Source organism: Palaemon carinicauda, chromosome 16, assembly GCF_036898095.1.
Source record: "Palaemon carinicauda isolate YSFRI2023 chromosome 16, ASM3689809v2, whole genome shotgun sequence".
Classification (NCBI taxonomy): domain Eukaryota; kingdom Metazoa; phylum Arthropoda; class Malacostraca; order Decapoda; family Palaemonidae; genus Palaemon; species Palaemon carinicauda.
The window spans coordinates 30,490,680-30,512,806 of record NC_090740.1 but is presented as its reverse complement, the minus strand read 5'-3'; the positions used below and the strand labels follow the sequence as shown (position 1 = coordinate 30,512,806).

The 22,127-nt window shown below is 33.0% G+C and overlaps 1 long non-coding RNA gene across 1 annotated transcript; it reads left to right on the top strand.

The window, feature by feature from the left end:
• Positions 1-3,237: 3,237 nt before the first annotated feature.
• Positions 3,238-15,488, top strand: LOC137655023 (uncharacterized). The gene is made up of 6 exons (XR_011046777.1): positions 3,238-3,555; positions 6,443-6,616; positions 7,889-7,977; positions 14,445-14,600; positions 15,083-15,143; positions 15,386-15,488. It is a non-coding gene; the product is annotated as an uncharacterized lncRNA (long non-coding RNA).
• Positions 15,489-22,127: the final 6,639 nt, after the last annotated feature.

Here is a 22,127-nt window from a genome sequence, read left to right as displayed (position 1 = left end):
ACTTGTGCAGGTTTAATAAATTTGGATGCACACTTGTGCAGGTTTAGTGAATTTGGATGCACACTTTTGCAAGTTTAGTGAGTAGGGTTGCAAACTTGTGCAGGTTTAGTTACTTTGGTTGCACACTTGTGCAGGTTTAGTGACTTTGGTTGCATACTTGTGCAGGTTTAATAAATTTGGATGCACACTTGTGCAGGTTTAGTGAATTTGGTTGCGCACTTGTGCAAGTTTAGTGACTTTGGTTGCACACTTGTGCAGGTTTAGTTACTTTGGTTGCACACTTGTGCAGGTTTAGTGACTTTGGTTGCATACTTGTGCAGGTTTAATAAATTTGGATGCACACTTGTGCAGGTTTAGTGAATTTGGATGCACACTTGTGCAAGTTTAGTGAGTAGGGTTGCAAACTTGTGCAGGTTTAGTTACTTTGGTTGCACACTTGTGCAGGTTTAGTGACTTTGGTTGCAAACTTGTGCAGGTTTAATAAATTTGGATGCACACTTGTGCAGGTTTAGTGAATTTGGTTGCGCACTTGTGCAAGTTTAGTGAGTAGGGTTGCAAACTTGTGCAGGTTTAGTTACTTTGGTTGCATACTTGTGCAGGTTTAATAAATTTGGATGCACACTTGTGCAGGTTTAGTGAATTTGGTTGTGCACTTGTGCAAGTTTAGTGACTTTGGTTGCACACTTGTGCAAGTTTAGTGACTTTGGTTGCACACTTGTGCAAGTTTAGTGACTTTGGTTGCACACTTGTGCAGGTTTAATAAGTTTAGATGCACACTTGTGCAGGTTTAGTTACTTTGGTTGCACAATTGTGCAGGTTTAGTTACTTTGGTTGCACACTTGTGCAGGTTTAGTTACTTTGGTTGCGCACTTGTGCAGGTTTAGTGACTTTGGTTGAGCACTTGTGCAGGTTTAGTGACTTTGGTTGCACACTTGTGCAGGTTTAGTGACTTGGGTTGCACTCTTGTGCAGGTTTAATAAGTTTAGATGCACATTTGTGCAGGTTTAGTGAATTTGGTTGCACACTTGTGCAGGTTTAGTGACTTTGGTTGCACACTTGTGAAGGTTTAGTTACTTTGGTTGCGCACTTGTGCAGGTTTAGTGAGTAGGGTTGCACACTTGTGCAGGTTTAGTGACTTTGGTTGCACACTTGTGCAGGTTTAGTGACTTTGGTTGCACACTTGTGCAGGTTTAATAAGGTTAGATGCACACTTGTGCAGGTTTAGTGAATTTGGTTGCACACTGTGCAGGTTTAGTGACTGGTTGCACACTTGTGAAGGTTTAGTTACTTTGGTTGCGCACTTGTGCAGGTTTAGTGACTTTGGTTGTGCACTTGTGCAGGTTTAGTGAGTAGGGTTGCACACTTGTGCAGGTTTAGTGACTTTGGTTGCATACTTGTGCAGGTTTAATAAATTTGGATGCACACTCGTGCAGGTTTAGTGAATTTGGTTGCGCACTTGTGCAAGTTTAGTGAGTAGGGTTGCAAACTTGTGCAGGTTTAGTGACTTTGGTTGCACACTTGTGCAGGTTTAGTGATTTTGGTTGCTCTCTTGTGCATGTTTAGTAAATTTGGTTGCATACTTGTGCAGGGTTAGCGACTTTGGTTGCATACTTGTGCAGGGTTAGCGACTTTGGTTGCATACTTGTGCAGGGTTAGTGACTTTGGTTGCATACTTGTGCAGGGTTAGCGACTTTGGTTGCATACTTGTGCAGGGTTAGCGACTTTGGTTGCACACTTGTGTAGGTTTAGTGAATTTGGTTAAACACTTGTGTAGGTTTAGTACTTTGGTTACACACTAGTGAAGGTTTAGTCATTTAGGTTACACACTTGTGGTAGTTTATTGAATTTGGTTACTCACTTGCGCAAGTTTAGGGACACTGATTACATACTTTTATAGCTTTAGTAACTTTGGTTATACACTAGTGCAGGTTTAGTGACTTTGGTTACATACTAGTGCAGGTTAGTGATTTTTTATACACTTGAAGGTTTAGAGACTTTAGTTACACAATTGTGCAGGTTTAGTGAATTTGGTTACACACTTGTGTAGAATTAGTGACTGTTTACAATTGCAAAGCTTGAGATTTTGGTTACCACAATTGTGCTGGTTTAGAGCCTTTGGTTACACACTTGAGAAGGGTTAGAGCCTTTGGGTACACACTTGAGAAAGTTTGGAGCCTTTGGGTACACACTTGAAGGTTTAGACTTTGGATACACACTTGTGAAGGTTTAGAACCTCTGGTTACACACTTGTGAAGGTTTCTGTAAGCAATCTTAATACTTTTGCCTGTTTTTAATTGAAAGGATTTCAATATCTAATTAATTTTCATGCTTTTTTTTTTTGTCCTAAGGACATGGTGATTAATCAGTTGAGGGTTAATGATCCTGTAATTGTTTGCGCAACGGGAATTAGCTATAAGAAATGGAAGTGCTGGCTAGTTTGGTATTTTTGTATAATGGGGGCTTGGGCATAGTAACTTCCGGATAGTTTAATTAAAATTTGTAAAGTTAAGAGTGCTTGTTTGCATTTGACTTTGCCAGGTTTTTTTTTTTTTTTTTTTTTTTTTTGTTCAATAAATCTTAATCACCTGGTTTTCTGTAACCTATTACGAGCTTCCAAATATTTACGCACAAGATCCCGGATGTTCTACAGCAGCCATTTTTCTCAACCTCGCCTTCAGTACCGTCATGACCACTTTCACACGAAGACGTCTGTCTCCAAGAGGGAAGTACAATATATTTCGACATCTAGTGTAATTTCATCCATTTCGGTAACTGGCTATATAAAAATACTTTGTTCAGTATGTAGCTATTGTTGGTCATGTGAAAGTAAAAAAAATATCCATGAAATGACCCAAGAGGGTTGCATGCACAGCTCATTATGTACCATTTGCCAGAGTACAGTAGTAGTGATGTAAAGTTAATTTTGCGAGCGTAGCAAGCGACGGCCGATCAAAAAAGAACATTAGGAGTGAAGTGAATCATAGATAATTATATTCTAATTTCCAGCCACTTGAAAGAACTATATTTTTCTAACTGGCTATCTTGTTTATTTTGTATCTATGGCCATTATAATTTGCAAATCACTCGTTTTAGACAACTCCCTCCCCCCCAAAAAAAAAAAAATTCCGCACTAGAGTAACCCACAATTTTCTTTTATGTAAGGGGTCCAAAATCTCTCAATGTATGATTTGCCTCTATCGGGGTCAGAAATGCATGAAATAGAAAATTATTGGGGTATATTCACAGATTGTAATAAATATATTCTAATAATGCGGTTATTACTTAAAGAATTCTCGGTAAACATGAAAATGATTGGCTTTCTCTCTGGTAATGAGTCTTCAAATAGTCTTTTATTGGCCGAAATATTTGCACACATTAAGGGATTTTCTTTTCCATATTTTTAATGACCTAACTGAGGCTGAACCATGAAGGATGAAAACTCTGCATACGAACTTGAGAATATATTTATAAGGAAGATTTCATTCCGCTGAGGTGGAATGAATTAAATAATATTTACTTGGAAATTGACCCACAAGTTCAAAACCTTCAATACTGGTAAGTGGATAAAACTTTAACTTTTAGCTTTTGGCTATTATGAAAATAAAAATTTTGGAAAATGCCAGTTCAAATTAAACTTTAAAACATGAAAACTTGGAAGTTAGTTTTAATTGGGAATTAGAATTTGTCGAGTTAAATGGGAGGAGTCATTCCTGGTGATAGTTTTATTCCTAAGATAATATATTTTTTAAATTACTTGCCCGCAACTTTATCAGAGGAGGTACAGTACTAGGGAAATCTAATACATTATAGACGGAATTTCTCAAGACTTTTCTTTCCTAGGTATTTTTCCTGACGAATTTTGATTGCAGTAGACTTTGATTGCTTTACGTAATATATTCTTAGACTCCGAAACCAGTTACTGGAATTACTAAATTACTATGAGATTCAGGGCCTCTGTAACACGGTTTTTTGGACTTTTCTCCTTATCAAGGCATCGGATGTAGCTGAAAGTTGACATATGTATATTTTACAACCACACACAAATTTTGTCAGCATTTTCAATAACCTAAACCCGATAGTTTTAATTTTTATAGAGTAAAAATGATCTAGCCGACGCCATGGCCAGTGATAACGAGCCAAGAGTCGAAAACACTCATTACGTAAGCAATGTAAACACCTTTTGACAAAATTTTGCCCCGCCCATCCACCGGACACCCATTCACCTTCTTCCATCGGCTCTGGAACCCATAACAGTCAAGAATGGCTAGCAGGATTTGGAATTGCCCCTGTGGTTGCAAAACTGCATTTATCTTACGACTTGCAACTTTATACAGTTAAGAGAAATCCCATGGTCATATTCACTATAGCCTGAATAGGTAATTATTCAGTGTTTAGTTTAAATCCAGTATTTAAGGTCTGATTTGTATATAGCGTAACATGATTATAATACTTGTAATGTCATTCAGGCTTTTGAAAATGTCCTTTAACTATTCACTATGCCACCGAGAGAGAGAGAGAGAGAGAGAGAGAGAGAGAGAGAGAGAGAGAGAGAGAGAGAGAGAGAGAGAGAGAGAGAGAGATTGTATGTAAACAGTCTTTATATAACTATTTTTGCTAAAATAAGAATTTTGCGCTAAACTATCCATCAGACCAACGGATCATCCGATATAATTTTTTTTCTTCTTCTTAGGCCGTATATGTTTTGGGCATGACTGCATTTTGTAAATAAATCAGGAATAGTTTTAGGAGTTTTATTTGTACATCTAATGTGAATTTATAGGAGTAAAGTGAACATAATTCATTTATCCTTTAAAATAATTACTACATGTAGCCAAACAAATAGTAGTAAAGATGATAATGCAATAAAGGAATGATACCATACTTTATCTTTAGCTTCAACATCGGTAATAACATACCCAGTTGCCATAATTTGTCAGCTTAATGAAATAACCTATCATCTAATGTTAAACTTAATTTCTGAGGAAGCCATGGCTTATTGCACAGTGGAAAAAAAACCTTACAAAGACTTATGAATGGCGGAACGATACATAAATGTGGGCGGGGTATCTGTGCTAGCGTAGTAATACTACTGTAGCAGAAGTGCCGCAACAGTAGTATAAATGAATTAAACGTTTAGGCCAACTGCTGGGATCCTTGAGGATCATTTAGCACTTCTTACAATTACTCGAGAAATAAGTTTTTATAGCCAGAATTTTAATTTTCTGATCCAACAATACCCATGATAGCCTTCAGTGTTATCCAGAATTATAACGAGGCTAAAGTGGGTGGAGCCTCATGAAGTCATCATTCTGACGATAATCATTGGTGAAAGTTTAAAGCAAAATACAGTACCGGCAATTTTTTTTTTATACAGTAAATAGATCGGTAGATAGACAATAAATAAAAATTGCTTGACATTGGATGTAGCAGTTATCAAATCAAGCTTGTCTACTACGTTTTTGAAAATTACCAACTATTCCCTACACCTTGTCAGTCTGATTGGGAGCTATAAAGTAGACTAATTTCTTAGGAAACTTATTTTGGGAGTTAGACAAATAATCGAAGTGTTTTTGTATTTATTAACATATTTTGTTAGTTTGTTCATTATGACAATTCTCAGTGGAGAGGTTTCAGAGTTCATATAGGTGTACTGCTTTGCTTTTATTTACACTTTTGTGTTATTGTTGGCAGAGGTATAGCCTTCGTTACGTATAACCAATCATCGATCGAGAAAGAGAGAAGAAATGCCGTCATAAGTTACGTAACGAGTGCGTTCGAAACCTTTTCTCTGAGTAAGTTGGCCCGTCTTCAAAAATCGTCACTTTTACTTAATAAAGTACCAAATTTATTCAACCTACGTAATGCAGAATATAGTCAAAATTTATGTGTAGATATAATGTGCATTATGAAAAAGCGTTATTTTTATGAAATTCATAGAAAACAAGTTATTGCGAAAAAACCGTGTTACAGAGGCCCTGAATCTCATAGTAGGTTCAAATTGATACTGACAGGTATTGGTTTTCCCATAGAATGAACTTTTTTGAAATTTGATGCAAGAAGTGATTGATATGGATTTAGAATGGATGCACTGTCATTAGTTTGTTTGAAGTTTATAGATATAACCTTTGGACTTTTAAATGCTTAAAATTTTGAAAATTATGTCGGCAGTTTCATACACAAGTAAATTGATGTTTTTATCAGGTGTTTATCATGCAGCTAAAGTGGTTAAGCGAATTAATTCTTTAACATTTATTGGGATATATTAGCCACAAGTTGTAATAGGAATTTAGGTTTTCAATAGTGCTGTTGTTACTTTAAAAAGTTTCTTTAAGGGGTAAAAGGGTTAACATGAAAATTATTGGTATATTCTCGCTGGTAGTTTTCAAATGAAGCCTTTTAGTGGCTGAAATATTTGCACATATTAATATATGTTCTTTTCCAGATTTGTAATGACCATACTCACTAAGGTGCTGAAGCTTGAACGATGAACTCAAATGCACAAGAACCAGAAATTTTTTTTAAAAGGAAGATTTCATTCACCTGGAGTTGGGTAAAATTTGAGTTAAAAGAATATTTACTTGGAAATTGATCCACAAATTCAAAACCTTCAGTACTGGTAAGTGGATAATACTTTTTGACATTTGTTTAGCTTCATGGCTATTATGCAAATAGAAATTTTGAAAAATGTCAGTTCAAAGTGAACATTAAAGCATGAAAATTAGTTGTTTAAATTAGGAATTGGCCTGAAAGTGGAAGTTATTCCTGGTGAAAAATGCATTTAAGTCAATTTTTAAATTACTTAGCCGCAACTTTTATATCAGAGGTACAGTAATTGGGAAATCTGTAACAGACGGAAGCGTAATAAATTAAATTTTCATCAGGTACCTGGCTCAAGTAGAAGGAAATTTTGTAGACTTGTAAGACCTTTTATATCTATACATAGCGTTTTTTGTTAATCAGTGCGTAATTATCGGATTGTCAAGTTAGTTTTGATGGGCAGATATTTTGGTGATTAACGTAATTGCACCTGAAATCTATAACTAGATTGTCTACTATAGAAGAGAACAAAATATTCTAACAGGAGGTAATACGAAAACAAGTGACTTGTTAAAATGTGTATTGTAAGTTGGTTTTCTGAGAGCCATCAGACCAGTCCCCACACAACCAATCCGTACTTGCTAGCACGGTGATGAAAACTGGCCAAACCCCAGACATAAGGACATGTCTTGGGCAGTGGACTAGAAACGACTGCTTTTGCTGTATATTATAAATCTATTTAGTATTTTGCTTAAAATTCTCAATTTTGAGCCGTTAAACTAATATGCCTGTTACTCGAGAAAAGATTTATCATATAACGAATGCCTTTTCCGCTAGAGATAAATTGTTTGCATGAAGTGCGTAAGATTGTGAATATATATAACTTGCAAGATTAAGGTATGTAGATTGTAAGACACTTAGTATATAACTTGCGAGACTGTGAATGTGTACAACTTGCAAGACTGTGAATGTGTACAACTTGCAAGACTGTGAATGTGTACAACTTGCAAGACTGTGAATGTGTACAACTTGCAAGACTGTGAATGTGTACAACTTGCAAGACTGTGAATGTGTACAACTTGCAAGACTGTGAATGTATTTAACTTGCAAGACTGTGAATGTATTTAACTTGCAAGACTGTGAATGTGTATAACTTGCAAGACTGTGAATGTGTATAACTTGCAAGACTGTGAATGTGTATAACTTGCAAGACTGTGAATGTGTATAACTTGCAAGACTGTGAATGTGTATAACTTGCAAGACTGTGAATGTGTATAAATTGTAAGGTTGCGAATATGTATAACTTGTAAGATTGTTAATATGTATAACTTTCAAGATAATTATTTTTCAGATTGTTCAGATGTTCCGTTTCATGCAAAAGAAATTGAGAACGGTTTTTCAATGGGTAGAAGGACAATTAGGTTATATCTATTTTGAAAGGTAAGAGGAATTAGTAGTATTTTCGTAAGACTTTAATCTGATCCAAATTGAAATATAAGGTATTTTGATTTAAGACAGTTTGACAAATATTGCTTAATACTGCCAAGGTAAAGAGTAGCCCTACTTCTGTCAAAGATAGGTCTAGTCTAAAGATTTAATATGTACACTAAATGTGGTGGTTTCTTCCAGGTGTATTTGAAACTAAAAAAATGAAGGAATTACAAAGCTGAACGTTAGAACGCAAACAGTAAAACAGATTTAGAGAGAAGTCAAGAACGAAATGAACTGGAAAAATAGAAAATACTACAAACTGAAAAATTTCATTAATAAAAGACTATTGTAGCAAAAATACTTTTAGTTAACATTACAAGTTACTGTAGTTGTTTAATATTAGAATATATTAAACAGCCCTTTTCCTATTGTTACAAGTATTTTTTAAGGCAATTTTCTAATCTTATTTTTCATACGGAGTTCTTTCTGATCTTGTCTGCTGTACTAATCTTCTCTTCTGCCTATTATGTTGTCCTCTGGTCTTTTTATCTTTGTTCGTTCTAGAGTTTTCCTAGTGTTTTCTTTCTGCTTTCTTTCTGAGGTTTCTTCTGATCTTCTCTTTTCCTCGCAATCTCTCGGTTTCTTCAGGCTGTGGTTATGTTGTGAATATTGATGCTATTTGGTTTCTTAAACCTACAGGTTAGGTTGAGAGATTCTAGTTAATCGCTACAAAACTGTGCCGATTTGTAATTCTTAAGTGTAATGTTCCAGCAGTTTGGGTGAAGTTTCAAGACTGAATTTCTGTACTTTAGAATAATTTTCTTTTATGCACTTAGTTTCCAGAGATTCGTATGGGTTTATTCCTTGAATATTTTTGGCAGATTTCATCTTAGTGTACTATTGTTTTTTCTTTACAACCATGTTTGTATTCCCAGTATTTTTCATATTTCTACTATTTAAAAAAATTCTTGTCTGGTATTCTAGGAAATAAATTTTTCTCGTGCAGAATTTTGACATTTGGTTAGTATGAAAAATATCTAAGATGGGTATAAATCAAAGTAATTTAGATTATTAAACCTGTAGGGATTTTTACTTTAATTTTCGTGCAATTTGACATATACATAGGCAAAGCAAAAACATTAAATTTTTCTTCTCTACAAAGTACTTGGTTTTTAGTTCTTGGACTTTTAAGTTCATGTTTTTGTTCTGAATTTGTGGTTCTCTGCACGAATCAGTTTGAATTAACGGACTTGATTCTTTTTCAACTTAACATTTTTTATCTACTTTTTTTTTTTTTTTTTTTTTTTTTTTTTTTTTTTTTTTTTTTTTTTTTACTGATTTTTTTGGACTGATTAAGGTATTAGTTTTCTATTTCGAAAACTAACGTGTTGACGATTACTATGAACTGATTAAGGAAATGGTTTTCTATTTCGGAAACTAAGGTGTTGACAATTATTCTGAACTGATTAAGGTATTTGTTTTCTATTTCGAAAACTAAGGTGTTAACGATTACCCAGAACTGATTAAGTAAATAGTTTTCTATTTCGAAAACTAAGGTGTTGACGATTGCTCTGAACTGATTAAGGAAATAGTTTTCTATCTCAAAAACTAAGGTGTTGACGATTGCTCTGAACTGATTAAGGTATTAGTTTTCTATTTCGAAAACTAAGGTGTTGACAATTTCTCTGAACTGATTAAGGAAATAGAAAACTATCTCGAAAACTAAGGTGTTGACGATTACTCTGAACTGATTAAGGAAATAGTTTTCTATTTCGAAAACTAAAGTGTTGATAATTGCTCTGAACTGATTAAGGAAATAGTTTTCTATTTCGAAAACTAAGGTGTTGAAAATTTCTCTGAACTGATTAAGGAAATGGTTTTCTATTTCGAAAACTAAGGTGTTGACAATTTCTCTGAACTGATTAAGTAAATAGTTTTCTATTTCGAAAACTAAGGTGTTGACAATTTCTCTGAACTGATTAAGGTATTAGTTTTCTATTTCGAAAACTAAGGTGTTGACAATTTCTCTGAACTGATTAAGGTATTAGTTTTCTATTTCGAAAACTAAAGTGTTGACAATTTCTCTGAACTGATTAAGGAAATAGTTTTCTATTTCGAAAACTAAGGTGTTGACAATTTCTCTGAACTGATTAAGGTATTATTTTTCTATTTCGAAAACTAAGGTGTTGACAATTACTCTGAACTGATTAAGAAAATAGTTTTCTATTTCGAAAACTAAGGTGTTGACAATTTCTCTGAACTGATTAAGGTATTAGTTTTCTATTTCGAAAACTAAGGTGTTGAAAATTTCTCTGAACTGATTAAGGTATTAGTTTTCTATTTCGAAAACTAAGGTGTTGGCAATTACTCTGAACTGATTAAGGTATTAGTTTTCTATTTCGAAAACTAAGGTGTTGACGATTGCTCTGAACTGATTAAGGAAATAGTTTTCTATTTCGAAAACTAAGGTGTTGACAATTTCTCTGAACTGATTAAGGTATTAGTTTTCTATTTCGAAAACTAAGGTGTTGACAATTTCTCTGAACTGATTAAGGTATTAGTTTTCTATTTCGAAAACTAAGGTGTTGACAATTTCTCTGAACTGATTAAGGTATTAGTTTTCTATTTCGAAAACTAAGGTGTTGGCAATTACTCTGAACTGATTAAGGTATTAGTTTTCTATTTCGAAAACTAAGGTGTTGACAATTTCTCTGAACTGATTAAGGAAATGGTTTTCTATTTCGAAAACTAAGGTGTTGACAATTTCTCTGAACTGATTAAGGTATTAGTTTTCTATTTCGAAAACTAAGGTGTTGACAATTTCTCTGAACTGATTAAGGAAATTGTTTTCTATTTCGAAAACTAAGGTGTTGACAATTTCTCTGAACTGATTAAGGAAATAGTTTTCTATTTCGAAAACTAAGGTGTTGACAATTTCTCTGAACTGATTAAGGTATTAGTTTTCTATTTCGAAAACTAAGGTGTTGACAATTTCTCTGAACTGATTAAGGTATTAGTTTTCTATTTCGAAAACTAAGGTGTTGGCAATTACTCTGAACTGATTAAGGTATTAGTTTTCTATTTCGAAAACTAAGGTGTTGACAATTTCTCTGAACTGATTAAGGAAATAGTTTTCTATTTCGAAAACTAAGGTGTTGACAATTTCTCTGAACTGATTAAGGTATTAGTTTTCTATTTCGAAAACTAAGGTGTTGACAATTTCTCTGAACTGATTAAGGTATTAGTTTTCTATTTCGAAAACTAAGGTGTTGGCAATTACTCTGAACTGATTAAGGTATTAGTTTTCTATTTCGAAAACTAAGGTGTTGACAATTTCTCTGAACTGATTAAGGTATTAGTTTTCTATTTCGAAAACTAAGGTGTTGACAGTTACTCTGAACTGATTAAGGAAATAGTTTTCTATTTCGAAAACTGTGTTGAAAATTTCTCTGAACTGATTAAGGTATTAGTTTTCTATTTCCAAAACTAAGGTGTTGACAATTTCTCTGAACTGATTAAGGTATTAGTTTTCTATTTCCAAAACTAAGGTGTTGACAATTTCTCTTAACTGATTAAGGTATTAGTTTTCTATTTCGAAAACTAAGGTGTTGACAATTTCTCTGAACTGATTAAGGTATTAGTTTTCTATTTCGAAAACTAAGGTGTTGACAATTTCTCTGAACTGATTAAGGTATTAGTTTTCTATTTCGAAAACTAAGGTGTTGACAATTTCTCTGAACTGATTAAGGTATTAGTTTTCTATTTCGAAAACTAAGGTGTTGACAATTTCTCTGAACTGATTAAGGTATTAGTTTTCTATTTCGAAAACTAAGGTGTTGACAATTTCTCTGAACTGATTAAGGTATTAGTTTTCTATTTCGAAAACTAAGGTGTTGACAATTTCTCTGAACTGATTAAGGAAATTGTTTTCTATTTCGAAAACTAAGGTGTTGAAAATTTCTCTGAACTGATTAAGGTATTAGTTTTCTATTTCGAAAACTAAGGTGTTGAAAATTTCTCTGAACTGATTAAGGTATTAGTTTTCTATTTCGAAAACTAAGGTGTTGAAAATTTCTCTGAACTGATTAAGGTATTAGTTTTCTATTTCGAAAACTAAGGTGTTGGCAATTACTCTGAACTGATTAAGGTATTAGTTTTCTATTTCGAAAACTAAGGTGTTGACAATTACTCTGAACTGATTAAGGAAATAGTTTTCTATTTCGAAAACTAAGGTGTTGGCAATTACTCTGAACTGATTAAGGTATTATTTTTCTATTTCGAAAACTAAGGTGTTGACAATTTCTCTGAACTGATTAAGGTATTAGTTTTCTATTTCGAAAACTAAGGTGTTGACAATTACTCTGAACTGATTAAGGAAATAGTTTTCTATTTCGAAAACTAAGGTGTTGAAAATTTCTCTGAACTGATTAAGGAAATAGTTTTCTATTTCGAAAACTAAGGTGTTGACAATTTCTCTGAACTGATTAAGGTATTAGTTTTCTATTTCGAAAACTAAGGTGTTGACAATTTCTCTGAACTGATTAAGGAAATTGTTTTCTATTTCGAAAACTAAGGTGTTGACAATTTCTCTGAACTGATTAAGGAAATTGTTTTCTATTTCGAAAACTAAGGTGTTGAAAATTTCTCTGAACTGATTAAGGTATTAGTTTTCTATTTCGAAAACTAAGGTGTTGAAAATTTCTCTGAACTGATTAAGGTATTAGTTTTCTATTTCCAAAACTAAGGTGTTGAAAATTTCTCTGAACTGATTAAGGTATTAGTTTTCTATTTCGAAAACTAAGGTGTTGGCAATTACTCTGAACTGATTAAGGTATTAGTTTTCTATTTCGAAAACTAAGGTGTTGACAATTACTCTGAACTGATTAAGGAAATAGTTTTCTATTTCGAAAACTAAGGTGTTGGCAATTACTCTGAACTGATTAAGGTATTAGTTTTCTATTTCGAAAACTAAGGTGTTGACAATTTCTCTGAACTGATTAAGGTATTAGTTTTCTATTTCGAAAACTAAGGTGTTGAAAATTTCTCTGAACTGATTAAGGTATTAGTTTTCTATTTCGAAAACTAAGGTGTTGAAAATTTCTCTGAACTGATTAAGGTATTAGTTTTCTATTTCGAAAACTAAGGTGTTGAAAATTTCTCTGAACTGATTAAGGTATTTGTTTTCTATTTCGAAAACTAAGGTGTTGGCAATTACTCTGAACTGATTAAGGTATTAGTTTTCTATTTCGAAAACTAAGGTGTTGACAATTACTCTGAACTGATTAAGGAAATAGTTTTCTATTTCGAAAACTAAGGTGTTGAAAATTTCTCTGAACTGATTAAGGAAATAGTTTTCTATTTCGAAAACTAAGGTGTTGGCAATTACTCTGAACTGATTAAGGAAATAGTTTTCTATTTCGAAAACTAAGGTGTTGGCAATTACTCTGAACTGATTAAGGTATTAGTTTTCTATTTCGAAAACTAAGGTGTTGAAAATTTCTCTGAACTGATTAAGGTATTAGTTTTCTATTTCGAAAACTAAGGTGTTGGCAATTACTCTGAACTGATTAAGGTATTAGTTTTCTATTTCGAAAACTAAGGTGTTGACAATTACTCTGAACTGATTAAGGAAATAGTTTTCTATTTCGAAAACTAAGGTGTTGAAAATTTCTCTGAACTGATTAAGGAAATAGTTTTCTATTTCGAAAACTAAGGTGTTGGCAATTACTCTGAACTGATTAAGGAAATAGTTTTCTATTTCGAAAACTAAGGTGTTGGCAATTACTCTGAACTGATTAAGGTATTAGTTTATTTCGAATACGAAGTTGACAAAATTTTTGAGGCTGATTTTGGTCAACACGAGAGGTTTACTTTCCCAAGACCTTAACCAATATATTAAGAAAACTGTTTGTTATTGATCTATAGTAAATTTAGACGAAAATGCGATTTAATAGTTAATAAAACTTTTTGAATGTTGATATAGCTAATTGCTTATATAAAATTTCTCAAATTGGCATGGATGATAATTGAAATAGTTTGCAGTTTAAGAAATTTTAATTAATTAAAAATTACACTTTAATGAGCTTAATATCAATAAAGGAAACTAAATTGTGTTCTTTTATAAGATTTCTATGTATAGAACCAATGAAAATTCTTTTCAATCTTATCATTGTCGTCTATAGAGGTGAAAATTTCAGCTCCTCTCAAGTGGTTTATATTTGAGGTACTTTAGTAATGGAGTTTGTGGGATAACAAGTTTATTAGAAAGATACTTAAAGTATGTTGTAATATTTAGGCCGACTGGCAATATTTATTTTAATGGTGTTACATATCTATATAAAATATCTTGGCATGTATGAAAATTGTTTTATGGAAGTGTTTTTGCAAATTTATCTTTTTAAAATTAGTTTTCTATTTAAATGGTTGTAGATTTTGCTTAATATTTGCCACACATCAATAAAATAAATATTTTTCAGGTATGAAGGCGGCCTTAATGAAAAATCTTGGCCGGAAATAATGAACTGTGTATTTTTTTACCAGAAATCTTAAGAGAATTTCCACAAGGTAAATTCAGTCATTGTGGAATGGCATTGATTGAAGAGTAACTTGCTGCAATGGACAGAATGATATTAGTAAGTGAATTGAACCTTGAAATTTGTATTCGTTAGCTAAAGCAATTTGCAAAATAGATTATGTAATTTCAAGCTCTTCTTCATAATACAAAATTAAATGTTACATGTAATGCATACAAATTTGGAAACCAATGACAGTATCTTAAGGCAGTGTCAAGTTGTTTGTAACAAACAACTGTCACGCGTTTTTTGTGAAAAGGTAGTTTATACCAGTTATTACCAGCATAAGTTCATGTAAATGTAATTTAATATTTTAATCCTTAAATTATAATTGCAATTATTATAATGGTCAATGTAGCTTTAGGTTAATGGGAACAAGTGCGGAAAGTTTGTTGTGATGATTTTACTATTAGAAGTAGCAGTTCCCCTGTACCTCTTTAATACCCAAAATGAGCTAAACACCTTTATAGTCAAGAACTTTGGAGCTTAAGAGAAGTAACGAGACTACACAGCTTCTTCAATTAATACTGCTTCATTTTCAGGTTGGAATTTCGTGGAAGCTCGGTATATAATATGCGTATACAGTCAAGATACTGCTACAAGGTAATATTTACAAATTTTTGTACAGACCAAATTTTTCAAAAAAAGGTAATTTAAACAAAACCTTGATATGTGACTAAGAAAATTGCAAGTTTTTTTCATGCCGATGGTTGTCTAATTCTTTGAAGTAAATCTTATTTACATACACGCAGTTGAAATCTTTATTATGTTTTCTTTGAGGGTATTGAAATCTTAACTTTGCAGTTATGATTAACAGACTGAAAATGCTTTACTTTTTCTTTCAGGTATGGATACAACAAGATTTAAACACGATTGAGGATGGACAAGAAAGAGAGTGGGAAGATGTTATTGAACAAAGGTGAAATAAAACCAATACAAAATTTAAAATTCTTTAAATTTAACCTTCTTGCGTTTTTTTTTTCATGTATATATTATTATTAGTGTTTTTAATTTTGTTTTACTGTTCAGTATGCATATGTTATATACACTCCAGAATAGCATGTATTATATACACTCCAGAATATTATCTTGCTGCATTAGTAGTTCCTCTTCCTTGCATCCTTTTACCACTATACTACTTAAGTATGATTAGTTCATATCCAATTTCCTCTTCTCTCTAATGTGTATCCTATAGTTCTCGGATCTGTTCTATTTTTTCATATCGAGGTCTTTATTTCTCCAGAAAACCTCTTGCAAGGTAATGACTTAACTGATCTCAGTGTTCTATGAGATCTCAGACTTAACTGAATCTCAGTGTTCTATGAGATCTCAGTGTTCTATGAACTCCCCTGGCGGTTTGTCAACATGGGGATGTGATTTATTGACCCCAGTGTTCTATGAGATCTCAGTGTTCTATGAACTTCCCTGGCGGTTTGTCAACATGGGGATGTGATTTATTGACCCATTAAGTAAACTGCATCACAACCTGAAAATAAAAATTGCATTAGATTTGTTGTTTTGTGTAGTCATTCACAGAAACCAACTAAGTTTGTAGAGCATTTGACAAAGCTTCTAGTTTAAAGATGAACAGGGTAAAGATTTGTGAAAAATCATGGATTATAAAATATTCCGTTCTCAAAAACCCTGACAAGATATGTATCATCTATCCTAGGGCTGAGTAATCACTAGACAAAATTTCAATCATCAATGTAAGGTAGCTACGCTTAAATCAAATCACAGCAAACCTATTAACTACAAACGGTCCAATTTTGAATTTAGGATAAATCTTATATCCAGTTACTTGCTACCGTGGTAAAGATCATGTGAATCTTAATTCATCTTCGCTTCTAAGGCCCTCAACTTTTCAAAATTAATGAAACTCCGGACATTGCTATTTCACAGAAATCCAGTTACTGGATAGTGATATCTGTAACAGTGCTCGCTAACTTCAAATTCAATATGTACTAAATATTACTCAAGGCTAGCAATCACAATAAGATTCAGTTTACCCAAACTTAAATTTCCTTTACTAAAACTAGAAAATCAGAAACCTACCCAAATAGACTACCAAATTCATACTATTTTGTTTAGACCTAAAATTGAAGTATTCCAGAGCAAAAGCCAAGGTCTAGACAAATGGGGCTTAAATATATCAATGAGATCCCCCCCCCAAACCGATTAACACTTTCCTCTACTCCCTAGCAGCATTATTGCACTTGTGCCGAAGTCGTTAGCTTCAAAAACTCACCGCTTTAATACCTCACCGCTTTAATACCTCACACCATTTAGAAATATATAAAGACAAATCCTTTAAATATCTGCTTAACTACAAAAAGCACTTTCAGAAGATCATTTAGGAAACTAAATACCCTAATAAGGCTTAAAATTCAGGAAAACTTTCGTATCAACCATAGCTTAAATTAAAAATCGAAGTTATATCTTGAGAACTTTACAGCTAAAGTCAAAACTTTACCTATTTACATTATGTAACTTAAGACTTAAGGAAGCTATACAGACCTCTCTGCACTAGATTTAGTAGTTTTCCAAAAACTGAATTTATCTCTAAAATAACTTGATCACCACACTAAGTACTATAGAAAACCTACCAAAACTTAAAGTAAAAATATCTGGAAATTACACCTTTTTTTTTTTAAGACATCAATCTTCAGACTTTTGGAAGTTAAAAAAGGAAAGCAAAGCTTACCATAAATTCTCAATCCCCCCCCAATACCGAAACGTTAAAATTTACGCTAAAATTTAAACACTAAATAACAAAAGTAAATATACGTATGGGTTATATGTTAGTTTTTAAAACCTATCCAATATTCCAATTTTGAGGATCCTATCAACGGAAACGAGAAATTACTAACTTTTTCAGTGCACCGAATGCTACCGATGAAGTTCACAGGATATGCTAATCGCTAAGAAATAAAATACTAAAAATTATAATTAAAGAATTGTATCAAAGTTTTATTGCTTTGCACGTGTACAGTAAGTATTCTAGACAAAAAAAATTAATGAATTAGTTAAAAGCCTTATAAGATAGGCAGTTCCTAACTACTACCCCAAGCAATATGCTTACTATACTAGATAAAAGACTCGAGTTCACAACTTTAACTTATAATCAAGGGTTTAGCTATGAAGAATTTGACACTAAGCCAGTTAACAAGGTCTGATAGGGGGAATTTCTTTAAATTTGAATAAATTGATAATAGGGTAAACTAAAATAAATATCTCGACTGAAACGTTCGTTCCTAGACACTGCTTATGAGGTTAACCGGCATCTTCCACCAATTAAGAATCCTAGCTATGTCTACCATAGATAACGCCAAAAGAACCCAATACAGAACTACAGGCCTATTTAAAAAGAAAATTCCAAAAACAAAAAGTCTAACTCTCTCAGACCCTGAACCCCAGATTTGTGAAAAATTAGCTTACCTTCAAGCCACAAGCCCACAAAATGGCGACGATTACTGGAAGGTGGAACTGCAGAATCTAAAGAGAAGATTCAGCCAAGATATGCAGATAACTTCATCAGCTAAATGAAAGAGTGAATATGTCTCAGCCCCAACACGCACTGATGTTGCTTTCTGATTTCGTACAGTTTACAGTTCCATCTAGCCAGCTTTCTTCCAGGTTTCAACCAATCAGAAGGGTTCGTGTAATTATTTCGAGACAAAGAATGAGAAAACGACCCCTGATTGGTCGAGAGACTGATAAGGATCTTCAAGAAAACAGTTCATTTTAAAAGACGTTACGTCACCACTTGCAAAACCAGTGACATCTGTTGGTTACACAATTAACCATGAAAAAATAAGAGAAAAATCTTATGTTTAATATTTAATACAGAATCAATTCATTATCTACAGGGAAATGTTGATACGTAAAAATAGATAACAAAATCTTATTGTATCATTTTTCACTTCAAAATTCACTATGAAATATACAGTGCATGTTGATTTAATTAGTGCATTTGGGCACCATGCACAATATTCTATTCGAATGTTGAATATTCAGTTTAAAGTGACCCAATTATTCCACTAATAATTATCTGATGTTTCATAAAGATATGAAAAATTTTCGATCGGGAAATAATGTCGTTAGATTCCATCGCACCTATAATCCTGTTCATGTTGTTATATTATTTCTGTCTAATTTATTCTTCTGTTTCTTCTTCCGTACAAGAGCTTGTCTTGACATAGAAAATTGTATAATGCGGATTCAAATGCACACATTGACATCTACATACACATACATATAGACGTTTATATGATAAGTATGAATTTGTTTTATATATCCAATTAGATACAACCCTGGTATTCTTAGATATAATTCATAATATATGAATGTTCATACAATGACTTCTACACACATACATATAGGCGTTTATATGATGAGTATGAATTTATTTTATATAGCAATTAGATACATACCGTGCTAGGTGGTATATCCTAGCAATCCATGTTTGCCAACGGTTATACTCGTATAAGCAGATGAGCAACTTGGTGGAGTAATGAGAGCTTCGGGTGTAGAGGAAATGCATTGCCCCCCCCCTAAATCTCGATAAAGTTACTGGCGGCAGGCTGACGGATGGGTTTAAGGCGATGAAATGAGAAGTTTAATTAACAATTAAAATGAAATATTTTAAGAACAGCAAAAACATTAAAATTAATATTTCCTGTATAAACAATAAAAAACTTTAAAAAACAAGAGGAAGAGAAATAAGGCAGAATAATGTGTCCCAGTATACCCTCAATACAGATTGATTTTAATCCAAATCCTATCTTGTTTCTCTTCCGCTTGTTATTTCCGCTTGTTATCTTCAAGTTTTTATAGTTTATATATGAAAGATATATTTTAATATTATCATTTTTGTTAAACTTCTCTTCTAGTTTTTCCTTATTCCCTTTCCTCACTGGGTTATTTTCCTTGTTAGAGCCCATGGGCTTACAGCATCCTGCTTTTCCAACAAGGGTTGTAGCTTAGCAAATAATAATAATGATAATAAAAACAACAACAACAACAACAACAACAGCATTAATAATAATAATAATAATAATAATAATAATAATAATAATAATAATAATAAAAATATAGTTCTCAAGATTAATTTCTTATGCCTTTGTATAATGTCCATATTGTAATCCTATGTACATTTCTCAAAAAGCCAATGCTTAGTTAAAGTAACATTAGAACTTAATCTTGTAACGATGATTCGCAAAAAGACGACCTATTGTTAAGTTCTTGTAGATATATTTTTCACAAGTGCTCCTGGGATCAACCTTGACGTGACATGACATATCATCCTGAAAGGTTATCTCTTGTTTTCAGTAATATGGAAAAATGTTTTCAATTGTTCTTCGTTAGATATGAAGGCCAGGCAACCTTTCAGCTATTGAAGAATGAGATGTTTTGAGAATACTTACCGTTATGCCAAAATGAAAGAATTTAAGGCTCTGACTGACCCTGTAGTGATAAGTGATGGGAAGTTTGCGATAAAGATGTAATTGTGAATATAGATAAAAGTAAATAACTAGTTTTTTCAATATCGTTACACAAGATACTGTAAACTAAGGAAAATAAATTTGGAAGTTATATTTTTCAGTAATTAAACTCTTAAAATTTCCTATTATTATTATTATTATTATTATTATCATTATTATTATTATTATTATTATTATCATTATTACTTGCTAAGCTACAACCCTAGTTGGAAAAGCAGGATACTATAGCCCAGGGGCTCGAACAGGGAAAATAACCTAGTAAGGAAAGGAAACAAGGAAAAATAAAACACTTTAGGAACAGTAATATCACCAGAATTGTTAAATGTATAATTTCACTTCTTATTTAAAGAAAATTTTCCTTATGTTTAGACAAACCAATCACCAATTGTAAATTAATGATAAAGTAATAAGTCGAAAAACCTGTTTTCATCAATTCTTATCCTGATAAAGCTGACGGAAATATACTGATATTGGATAAAGTCATCATGTTTGATATCAGGAAACTGTAGTAATCATTTGATAAAATAACCAATTATCAGTTATAACTCTGCTTTAACAAAGATAATCACGGTGATTTTCCAACAGGGAAAATAGCCTAGTGAGGAAAATAAATAAGTAAAAACTACAAGAGAAGTTTAAGAGCAATAATGACATGAAAATACATCTTTCATATATAAACTATGAAAACTATAAAAACTTGAAAATGACAAGAGGATAAAAATTCAAAATAACAAGCGGAAGAGAAACGAGATAGAATAGTGCGCTCGAGTGTACCCTCAAGCAAGAGATCTGTAACCCAAGAAAGTGGAAGATCATGGTACAGAGGCTAGGGCACTACCCAAGACTAGAGAACAATGGTTTGATTTTGGAGTGTCCTTTTCCTAGAAGAGCTGCATATGTGGGATAGTCAACAATAAAACACTACTCCAGCAATACTTGCTAAACATTTTAAAATTGAGCTTTGTTAGATCAACATACAATAGTATTCCTTTTGGCTTCTTATCAATAGGCACTATAGGCTCATACCATTTTGTTGGCGTTTATCTATACAGATAACATCCTCCTCAAATATTCCATCACGCTGGTCCTGTATCTCTGACCTCCAGCTGTATGGTATAGTCCGCGTGGCTATTACAACAAATGGTCTTACATTCTCAGACAACTTTATATGTATGGGACTTCCATGCATCTCCCTCAGTGTTTTTGTGCACCAGATACCAGAGAAAATTTTAATATCAATGCTGTATTTTGCTCTACCCTTTCTTCTTCTCTACCCTTTCTTCTTCTCTACCCTTTCTTCTTCTCTACCCTTTCTCTACCCTTTCTTCTTCACTTGGATCACGTTCATGAGGTCACCTTGGAAGTGCAACAGGAGAACTACGTACATTAAAGGCTTTAAGGTTCAAATGCCGCTCGTGAATGGCAGAGGCAAGGGACAGTGACATTACCCTATCCAGCAGGGCATTGCCATAGAGACTGACCATATATACATATGATCAGCGCCCAAGCCCCTTCTTCACCCAAGCTAGGACCAAGAAGGGCCAGGCAATGGCTGCTGATTGCTCAGCAGATAAACTTATAGGCTCCCACAAAGCCCTTATCCTTAGGTCATAAGGATGGTGAGGTTGCAGCGACCAAAGAAAGGAGAGTCTTTCTTCTCTTTGTAGTCCTTGGAGCGCTGCTCTTCATTGGACACCCAAACAGTTATTATTATTATTATTATTATTATTATTTGCTAAGCTACAACTCTAGCTAGAAAAGCAGGATGTTAAAAGCCCAGGGGCTCCAACAGGGAAAATAGCCCAGTAAGGAGAGGAAACAAGGAAAATAAGATATTTAAGAACAGCAATAACATTAAAATAAATATCTCCTATATAAACTATATAAAAACTTTAACAAAACAAGAGGAGGAGAAATTAGATAGAATAGTGTGCCCGAGTGTACTCTCAAGCGAGAGAACTCTAACCCAAGTTGTATGGGAAGAGAAATTATTATTATTATTATTATTATTATTATTATTATTATCGATTGCTAAGCTACAACCCTAGTTGGAAATGCAGGATGCTATAAGCCCAGGGGCCCC